Source organism: Humulus lupulus, chromosome 1 (genome assembly GCF_963169125.1).
Source record: "Humulus lupulus chromosome 1, drHumLupu1.1, whole genome shotgun sequence".
Taxonomy (NCBI): domain Eukaryota; kingdom Viridiplantae; phylum Streptophyta; class Magnoliopsida; order Rosales; family Cannabaceae; genus Humulus; species Humulus lupulus.
Window position 1 is genome coordinate 279,152,810 of NC_084793.1, and position 11,228 is coordinate 279,164,037.

Below are 11,228 nucleotides of genomic sequence, written 5' to 3' on the forward strand. Positions count from 1 at the left end.
GCCTTAAGATGTTTCAACGACCTTCTTGGCTTTCTCTCTGAACTAAAGCCAAACTGTAGCATTCATTCTCTTTCACCTCTTACCAAGCCCTATGTCGTGTTACAATAGCAAGACACCAGCAACCGCCAACACGACTAACTTACCAGGGATTACACTTCCCTTAATACCTCAAGTATTCGCCTACTCAGCGCTCAACTCTTAAAGATATCCTATAAACTTTCAGACTGCCATTCCACTTGCAATCAGCTGATAATTCCAGGTTCCCACTCTGTTCTTTTCGTTCTCTAAGTCCATTCAAAAATTTAAACTACTAAAGGGTCTCAATTCGATATCATCGACGCTCCGTCCTGAAACCAGTTCACTCGACCCAATCAACATTAACTCACACAACCGAGTTAAACTTTTCATGTCCAATTACCTTACTTAAGGTCTAATGTGGTCTATTCCCATGATACACTACCACATCGCCTAAACTCTGTCACCCGCTCAACCCTCCCGGTACAACGTACCCTAGGAGGTAGAATGATGTCCATTCAGAATCCTCATTCAAAACCATATCCTACCTGGATCCTTCACTCGATCCTGGTATCCTACTGTACCACCATGACAGGGTCCTTCCCTGTTTCAACTCAAGTCAACACTTCGGATTCCATAGCTCAGTGACACTCACCAGCTAACCCTTACCTATTAACATTATGCCGATCTCAGTCGTTGCTTTGTCCAACCCAATACAATCTATGGCGCTATTCCCCGACTGACACACGCCTCACCGCTAGGAGTTCCGCCTCCAATTATATCTCCCCTCACTCAATCGAGGATTTCAAACACTGATCATCCGTCGGCTACTTTTCACCACACCTGGGTCTCAGCGCTAACCTTCTTACTAATACCCAACACTCAAGTACCTTATGCCATACACAACAGTCGACTTAATGTTCCAAGTGTATCCACCATGATCCATTTTGTCGCCTCCCGCAAGGTTCAATCCATCCTCGCGTCAATTTATTCCTGGGCGTGCCCAACTCGTGATGCACTCCCACATTTCCATAACCCTTGCCTTCTGAATTTCTTTCTGATTTGATACCACTCAGTCCGTCTAACATCGAGTTTACTGTTCCCCTCGCCTCTGATGTAGTTGTCTCCCGGAGATGCTCGTGCCATAGATGACGCGCTTACCAGTCTTGTTATGCCTTCAATTCTTCGGACGTTCTTCATAAGCTTCTTTGTTACTTCAGATCAAATCTTCTCATACCTGCCCTTTCTTCTTGTAGTTCTAATTTGAGTACTCCTGACGACACTCAAACTAACACTCCGTGGAACCTTACCTGAGACTCCGCCTCCTGGGTGTAAACGTCTTTTGCGTAGTCACTTGCTCACCATTTCCGTCTGGGAGTAATCCACATGTACTGCTCGTGAACTTGAAGGGGACTTGCCTGAACCACTCTTGTATTCTCTACTTAAAGAACTTACCTGTGATGCCGTAGCTTGAACTAAATCTAGAATCTTTGTTACCAACTCCTCACACTTTACTCAGTTCAAAACAAAATTCCTGAAATGTCTCTTTCCTTGGTTCCCAACCTTTGTACTTTTCGTCCTAACCCTGCGATGCTAACAGTCCCCGCGGTATAACACACTGGCTATACCAGGCTCAGATTCCTTTAATTGCTTCGATAGACTTTCTGTCGGCCAAAACCGTCTTTTACAACATTCTTTATACCAACCCTATCTGTAGTCTAACCTTGAAACACTCCCGAGTCTTCCTTTTATACCCACATAGTTTTCCACTGGTCAACTCAGTTCCCACTCAGTCTCCTTTACATACCCCAGATGATATCCTCTACAATCCATCTGCCAGAGTTTCTTATTTCTTCTCAATAAGTATTACTGTCCTCAGCCTCTCAAATGGCACCATTGAGGCAACCTCTTTATGTCCATCACTCTCTCGGAGCATTCACAACACCGAGTCCTTCCAGTTCGCTACTTGCCCAAAGCATAAGCTCGTCAGTCAAATACTCCTCCTTAAGGACTCAGCCTCGAACTTGCAATGTATCGACGCATTCCAGTTCTCCGTTTCCCTCACCATGGGAAATCCATCCTAGCATCCCAAGTCATTCTACGCAGAAGTCACGCCCTCACCTGACCTCCTCTCAGGTGGCATCCTTTCCCTTATGCATACACAATAACCTCCCTAGTTCCTGTCACCAACTTGATAACTACCTCTTCCATCAGGCTTCTTTCCAATCTCAAACCAGGTGCCCAAGCACTGTCTGGGGTCCTTCTACCTCAAAATTGAGGATCCGACCTCGCCGCGTTCTATCAACACGAGTACCATCTTATCGGCCAGACCTTTTCCCCTTTCTGGAAAAACCAGAAGCCACAGAACTATCCGGGGTTCTATCAACTTAACTATCACAATTCTCTCTCTACTAACTCCGTCAAAGGAAGCACTGCCCTTGCGGCTCTAGCACTCATGCTCTATACCTCAACCATCAGTTCCTCGAACAATATGGCCCTCTCCGCCATCCACATGCAGACGATAAGTCCTAACATCAGAGTGGCCCAAATGCCCTGGACTATTCCCAAGTTCCATCCTTAAATGGGTCGCCACCATTTCCGGATACATCCGTCAGTATAAATTCCCAAAATGAATTATCCAATTCACCAAACCCATTGATCTACGCTGTCGTTACTCCTAACAGTCCAAACCAGACTTAAACATTTGCCCGTCTCCACGGTTCTAATCATGTCTTTAAAATCTCTTCTAACCATTCATCATCTAGGTTCTTCCCAACCCAATAAGCCAGTACCTCAGCCCGAGTATCACTTCCAAGCAACTCTCTGCCTCAACATTTAACACAACCCTCTAATCAGGATCTCTCATCCTCTTAACCAAGGGTGGAATTAACTCAGCTCATCTATTGATAAATTCCTTGTCAGCTCGTACCTTCCTCAACTCTAGAGGATAACATCCTATACGCCTTTCATATAGTACCCTTATCTGTCCATACCTCACAGTAAACCATCACCGGTAACCTTACTGTTAAAACATCTAATTCAACCATCTCCCCAGAGAATCCGCTGTTCTTCTATCCCATCTCAACTAACAAACTCCACAGCTAATTCACACACTAGTGACCCTTTGCTGCTGCTCTCAGGGATAACTGGAGATCTCAACTCCAACTTACATCTAGAAACCCTTTTTTTTCAACACAATATCAGGTCCCCAAACCCTTCTAGGAACCGACAACTCGAGTTCATCTGCCAAAACCGACCAACTCCTGAACTCTGTGGTTCCTACTCTGAACGAAACCACCACTAGGTCCAAATATCCACATGCATAATGCACACACAAGCATATACTAGTTCAAATCCACAATGATATACATTTAGCTACCAGATTCAATCATCACTAAGTATATCCATACTCATCATGCTTCATACAAGCCAATAAACAGATATAACATATGAATTTAATCCAGAAAATTAACCACATACACTCAATATGCGAACCATTATGCCAATATTCATCCATATGCATAATAGTATTATTCAGCATGCATCAATCTCAACATGCAATAGTCAAGGGCCAGGCCCTATCAGTATCTCATGCATATGTCATTTCATTCCTCATGCTCCATATAAATAAGCAGGCAAACAGGGCATTCAAACATATATTTAGACATGTCAATCAATCATACCAACCAACCCTGAGTCGAGCTTGTCACTGACAGCGAGCGTACATGTTCGGTCGATCTCCAGAACCAATAAACCTTGGCTCGCTCTGATACCAAGTTGTAACGCCCTACTTCCTTAGAGCCGTTACTAAGTGAGTTTTTAAGACAAAACAGTGTGCAATGGACTCGCTAACCGAGGTTTTGAAACAAAAGTGTGACTAATTAAAAGTTAAGGCTGTAATCTTTGAAAATGCGTCATTCCATTAAAACTTCTATTATTAAACATTTGGGATCCCAAAATAAGGTTTGAAAACTAATTACATCTTGAAATAAGGTTACAGTTGAGAAATCATAAAATCATAGATTATTACAGCCATTTTCGAATAAACCCCCAACCAAAGCAGTCGGGCAGACCAAACATGTACACGTCGCTTCACGCTCTCCGTACTCATGGTTGGTTGAGTCAGTCATTGCCCTTACCTGCAACACAGAGCACCCGTGAGCCGAAGCCCAGCAAGAAAACTCATGCAGAACATAACATATGCAATGTATACAGTTTTATCATAACAGATAATCCACAAATAGATAAGTCAACCATTTAGACTAAGCAAACACATGTATCCACCGGGCCCCGCCCTGATTATAGCATAACACATGAATCCACCGGGCCCCGCCCTGATTATAGCATAACACATGAATCCACCGGGCCCCGCCCTGATTATAGCATCCCATGTGCTAGGTGTTACTTTCGGCCCACGGCCGCCCCGGCTTACGCCGATCTCGGCCCTTGCCGCTCATTTCATCATAATCACACATATAGTACATTCGAAATAATCATTCACACACATCATGATTCATTTAAGGTTTAAACATTTGCACATAATACAATCTGGGGCCAAGCCCTAACCTCGGGTGTTATAGTTTTCTTACCTGCACACCGAGCATCCTGATGCACTAAAGCCGCGAGTACGGTCCTCAAGCATGAGCCTCTCCAATAACCTAGTCACAACACACAAGAAATATCCCTCAACACTAATCAAATCAAAAACTGCTTCCCGGGACCAATCCCACACTCTCGGGACTCCCAAATCCCTAAAATAATTCACCGGAACCATCCCCCGAGTCCCCGGGCAAAAGCCCTAAAAACCAGAATTTTGGGTGTCAAAAATGGCCTAGGGCCGCGGCACTCCATTCAAGGGCCGCGGCGCCCAGCGACTTGGCCTCCTCCTGATGCAACCTCGCGCCGCGGCGCCCAAGAACAGGGCCGCGGCGCTCATACGCGAACCCAGAAAATCTGGGTTTTCTCTTGCGTTTTTCCCGAACTTAAACCTTCCAAATCACACCAAACCAATACCCAAACCCCAAAATCAAATTAAAACTTCAAATGGACCATCTAACAACCCATAAACACTAGATTCAAGCTCAAAACACAATCACACTCACAAATCCACCCAATTGATTTCAAATTTCAGAAAACTCAAACCCAAAGGCCAAAAACACAACCCAAGCTTGAAAATCCTAAACCATGGCTCCAAAATCTTAAACCACAACAGAAAAGAAACCCAAGGATGTTTAAAACTCTTACCTCAATCAAGAATCCACACCAAGCTTCCTTGATCTCCTCCTAGACTCTCACTTCTCCTTCTCCTCCTCTTCTTGCCCTAACCTTCTTTCTCCTTCTCTTCTTCTCTTCAATTTCTATCAAGCCTCAAGTGACATAATGCCCAAACCGAACCCCCCTAAATCCCAGCTGAATTTTGTCTATAACCCTTGCCAAAAGACCATTTTGCCCCTCCTTGCCTACCCTTTCCTACTTAAACCTCAAGGGTACTTAAGTCTTTTCATTTCTATTTCATTTCTACCATTTTCTTTCTAAAACTTGTTACTCTCAGCAGTAACTAATGGTTACCCAGGTTACTAAATCTTAACTTAACCATAAAATTCCCGAGGTACCCCTAGGCTCCTCCCGAGCCGGGTATAGAAATCCCGTTGTGACTCTTAAGTTAAATTGCTCACTAGGACCGTCTCGGCACGTGCATCACCATAACAACACCACCCTCACGTGGTACAAATCACGGAATACAATTATCACATATATGCCCTCAGCGGGCTAAAATTACCAGTTTACCCCTATCATGCAAACGGGGTCCACATGCGTAATTATTGTCCTAACATGCATACTAACCACGTAGTCATGCATCTCAATGTTCAATTAGTCATATAACATGCTTTAAATCATAACCATGCATTTAACTCATAAAATCACACATAAATCCCATCGTGCCCTCCTGGCACGCTAATCAAGGCCCTTAAGCCTTATTAGCGAATTTGGGTCGTTACAACTATCCCCTCCTCATAAAAATTTCGTCCTCGAAATTTACCCAAACACATCAGTCAGCAACCCGCAATCTGACCAAAATATCCAAGGTCCATCGCCTTATTTTAGTTTCCCCTCAACGCTCTTTCAGGAGTAACAATCTTGGCTCGCAAGATCTCGTCTGATAGCCATACTCTCGATAGCCCCTATTTAACACCGCAACCCTGCCGAAGCCCAGGGTCTGCCTAGATTACAATGACCAATTCATTGTCTTATTCCTGATTCCATAGATACTCAAACGTCATCACCTCTACTAGGTGGGATCAGCTTGTAGGCCCCGCTGGCCTAACACTTAGTACAACCTCGAAATTTTATGTTGAATTAAGAGTCAGAACTCTCCCTTCTTTCTCTGAACACCTTACAGATCCTCGTCTGTTATCACGCAGAGATGCAACTCTTTCTTCCCGGAACTTTATTTCCTCATAACTTAGCAATTTACCAACTCTTTATTCTTTCAAATAGGCAAACACTCCTGCCTTAAGATGTTTCAACGACCTTCTTGGCTTTCTCTCTGAACTAAAGCCAAACTGTAGCATTCATTCTCTTTCACCTCTTACCAAGCCCTATGTCGTGTTACAATAGCAAGACACCAGCAACCGCCAACACGACTAACTTACCAGGGATTACACTTCCCTTAATACCTCAAGTATTCGCCTACTCAGCGCTCAACTCTTAAAGATATCCTATAAACTTTCAGACTGCCATTCCACTTGCAATCAGCTGATAATTCCAGGTTCCCACTCTGTTCTTTTCGTTCTCTAAGTCCATTCAAAAATTTAAACTACTAAAGGGTCTCAATTCGATATCATCGACGCTCCGTCCTGAAACCAGTTCACTCGACCCAATCAACATTAACTCACACAACCGAGTTAAACTTTTCATGTCCAATTACCTTACTTAAGGTCTAATGTGGTCTATTCCCATGATACACTACCACATCGCCTAAACTCTGTCACCCGCTCAACCCTCCCGGTACAACGTACCCTAGGAGGTAGAATGATGTCCATTCAGAATCCTCATTCAAAACCATATCCTACCTGGATCCTTCACTCGATCCTGGTATCCTACTGTACCACCATGACAGGGTCCTTCCCTGTTTCAACTCAAGTCAACACTTCGGATTCCATAGCTCAGTGACACTCACCAGCTAACCCTTACCTATTAACATTATGCCGATCTCAGTCGTTGCTTTGTCCAACCCAATACAATCTATGGCGCTATTCCCCGACTGACACACGCCTCACCGCTAGGAGTTCCGCCTCCAATTATATCTCCCCTCACTCAATCGAGGATTTCAAACACTGATCATCCGTCGGCTACTTTTCACCACACCTGGGTCTCAGCGCTAACCTTCTTACTAATACCCAACACTCAAGTACCTTATGCCATACACAACAGTCGACTTAATGTTCCAAGTGTATCCACCATGATCCATTTTGTCGCCTCCCGCAAGGTTCAATCCATCCTCGCGTCAATTTATTCCTGGGCGTGCCCAACTCGTGATGCACTCCCACATTTCCATAACCCTTGCCTTCTGAATTTCTTTCTGATTTGATACCACTCAGTCCGTCTAACATCGAGTTTACTGTTCCCCTCGCCTCTGATGTAGTTGTCTCCCGGAGATGCTCGTGCCATAGATGACGCGCTTACCAGTCTTGTTATGCCTTCAATTCTTCGGACGTTCTTCATAAGCTTCTTTGTTACTTCAGATCAAATCTTCTCATACCTGCCCTTTCTTCTTGTAGTTCTAATTTGAGTACTCCTGACGACACTCAAACTAACACTCCGTGGAACCTTACCTGAGACTCCGCCTCCTGGGTGTAAACGTCTTTTGCGTAGTCACTTGCTCACCATTTCCGTCTGGGAGTAATCCACATGTACTGCTCGTGAACTTGAAGGGGACTTGCCTGAACCACTCTTGTATTCTCTACTTAAAGAACTTACCTGTGATGCCGTAGCTTGAACTAAATCTAGAATCTTTGTTACCAACTCCTCACACTTTACTCAGTTCAAAACAAAATTCCTGAAATGTCTCTTTCCTTGGTTCCCAACCTTTGTACTTTTCGTCCTAACCCTGCGATGCTAACAGTCCCCGCGGTATAACACACTGGCTATACCAGGCTCAGATTCCTTTAATTGCTTCGATAGACTTTCTGTCGGCCAAAACCGTCTTTTACAACATTCTTTATACCAACCCTATCTGTAGTCTAACCTTGAAACACTCCCGAGTCTTCCTTTTATACCCACATAGTTTTCCACTGGTCAACTCAGTTCCCACTCAGTCTCCTTTACATACCCCAGATGATATCCTCTACAATCCATCTGCCAGAGTTTCTTATTTCTTCTCAATAAGTATTACTGTCCTCAGCCTCTCAAATGGCACCATTGAGGCAACCTCTTTATGTCCATCACTCTCTCGGAGCATTCACAACACCGAGTCCTTCCAGTTCGCTACTTGCCCAAAGCATAAGCTCGTCAGTCAAATACTCCTCCTTAAGGACTCAGCCTCGAACTTGCAATGTATCGACGCATTCCAGTTCTCCGTTTCCCTCACCATGGGAAATCCATCCTAGCATCCCAAGTCATTCTACGCAGAAGTCACGCCCTCACCTGACCTCCTCTCAGGTGGCATCCTTTCCCTTATGCATACACAATAACCTCCCTAGTTCCTGTCACCAACTTGATAACTACCTCTTCCATCAGGCTTCTTTCCAATCTCAAACCAGGTGCCCAAGCACTGTCTGGGGTCCTTCTACCTCAAAATTGAGGATCCGACCTCGCCGCGTTCTATCAACACGAGTACCATCTTATCGGCCAGACCTTTTCCCCTTTCTGGAAAAACCAGAAGCCACAGAACTATCCGGGGTTCTATCAACTTAACTATCACAATTCTCTCTCTACTAACTCCGTCAAAGGAAGCACTGCCCTTGCGGCTCTAGCACTCATGCTCTATACCTCAACCATCAGTTCCTCGAACAATATGGCCCTCTCCGCCATCCACATGCAGACGATAAGTCCTAACATCAGAGTGGCCCAAATGCCCTGGACTATTCCCAAGTTCCATCCTTAAATGGGTCGCCACCATTTCCGGATACATCCGTCAGTATAAATTCCCAAAATGAATTATCCAATTCACCAAACCCATTGATCTACGCTGTCGTTACTCCTAACAGTCCAAACCAGACTTAAACATTTGCCCGTCTCCACGGTTCTAATCATGTCTTTAAAATCTCTTCTAACCATTCATCATCTAGGTTCTTCCCAACCCAATAAGCCAGTACCTCAGCCCGAGTATCACTTCCAAGCAACTCTCTGCCTCAACATTTAACACAACCCTCTAATCAGGATCTCTCATCCTCTTAACCAAGGGTGGAATTAACTCAGCTCATCTATTGATAAATTCCTTGTCAGCTCGTACCTTCCTCAACTCTAGAGGATAACATCCTATACGCCTTTCATATAGTACCCTTATCTGTCCATACCTCACAGTAAACCATCACCGGTAACCTTACTGTTAAAACATCTAATTCAACCATCTCCCCAGAGAATCCGCTGTTCTTCTATCCCATCTCAACTAACAAACTCCACAGCTAATTCACACACTAGTGACCCTTTGCTGCTGCTCTCAGGGATAACTGGAGATCTCAACTCCAACTTACATCTAGAAACCCTTTTTTTTCAACACAATATCAGGTCCCCAAACCCTTCTAGGAACCGACAACTCGAGTTCATCTGCCAAAACCGACCAACTCCTGAACTCTGTGGTTCCTACTCTGAACGAAACCACCACTAGGTCCAAATATCCACATGCATAATGCACACACAAGCATATACTAGTTCAAATCCACAATGATATACATTTAGCTACCAGATTCAATCATCACTAAGTATATCCATACTCATCATGCTTCATACAAGCCAATAAACAGATATAACATATGAATTTAATCCAGAAAATTAACCACATACACTCAATATGCGAACCATTATGCCAATATTCATCCATATGCATAATAGTATTATTCAGCATGCATCAATCTCAACATGCAATAGTCAAGGGCCAGGCCCTATCAGTATCTCATGCATATGTCATTTCATTCCTCATGCTCCATATAAATAAGCAGGCAAACAGGGCATTCAAACATATATTTAGACATGTCAATCAATCATACCAACCAACCCTGAGTCGAGCTTGTCACTGACAGCGAGCGTACATGTTCGGTCGATCTCCAGAACCAATAAACCTTGGCTCGCTCTGATACCAAGTTGTAACGCCCTACTTCCTTAGAGCCGTTACTAAGTGAGTTTTTAAGACAAAACAGTGTGCAATGGACTCGCTAACCGAGGTTTTGAAACAAAAGTGTGACTAATTAAAAGTTAAGGCTGTAATCTTTGAAAATGCGTCATTCCATTAAAACTTCTATTATTAAACATTTGGGATCCCAAAATAAGGTTTGAAAACTAATTACATCTTGAAATAAGGTTACAGTTGAGAAATCATAAAATCATAGATTATTACAGCCATTTTCGAATAAACCCCCAACCAAAGCAGTCGGGCAGACCAAACATGTACACGTCGCTTCACGCTCTCCGTACTCATGGTTGGTTGACTCAGTCATTGCCCTTACCTGGAACACAGAGCACCCGTGAGCCGAAGCCCAGCAAGAAAACTCATGCAGAACATAACATATGCAATGTATACAGTTTTATCATAACAGATAATCCACAAATAGATAAGTCAACCATTTAGACTAAGCAAACACATGTATCCACCGGGCCCCGCCCTGATTATAGCATAACACATGAATCCACCGGGCCCCGCCCTGATTATAGCATAACACATGAATCCACCGGGCCCCGCCCTGATTATAGCATCCCATGTGCTAGGTGTTACTTTCGGCCCACGGCCGCCCCGGCTTACGCCGATCTCGGCCCTTGCCACTCATTTCATCATAATCACACATATAGTACATTCGAAATAATCATTCACACACATCATGATTCATTTAAGGTTTAAACATTTGCACATAATACAATCTGGGGCCAAGCCCTAACCTCGGGTGTTATAGTTTTCTTACCTGCACACCGAGCATCCTGATGCACTAAAGCCGCGAGTACGGTCCTCAAGCATGAGCCTCTCCAATAACCTAGTCACAACACACAAGAAATATCCCTCA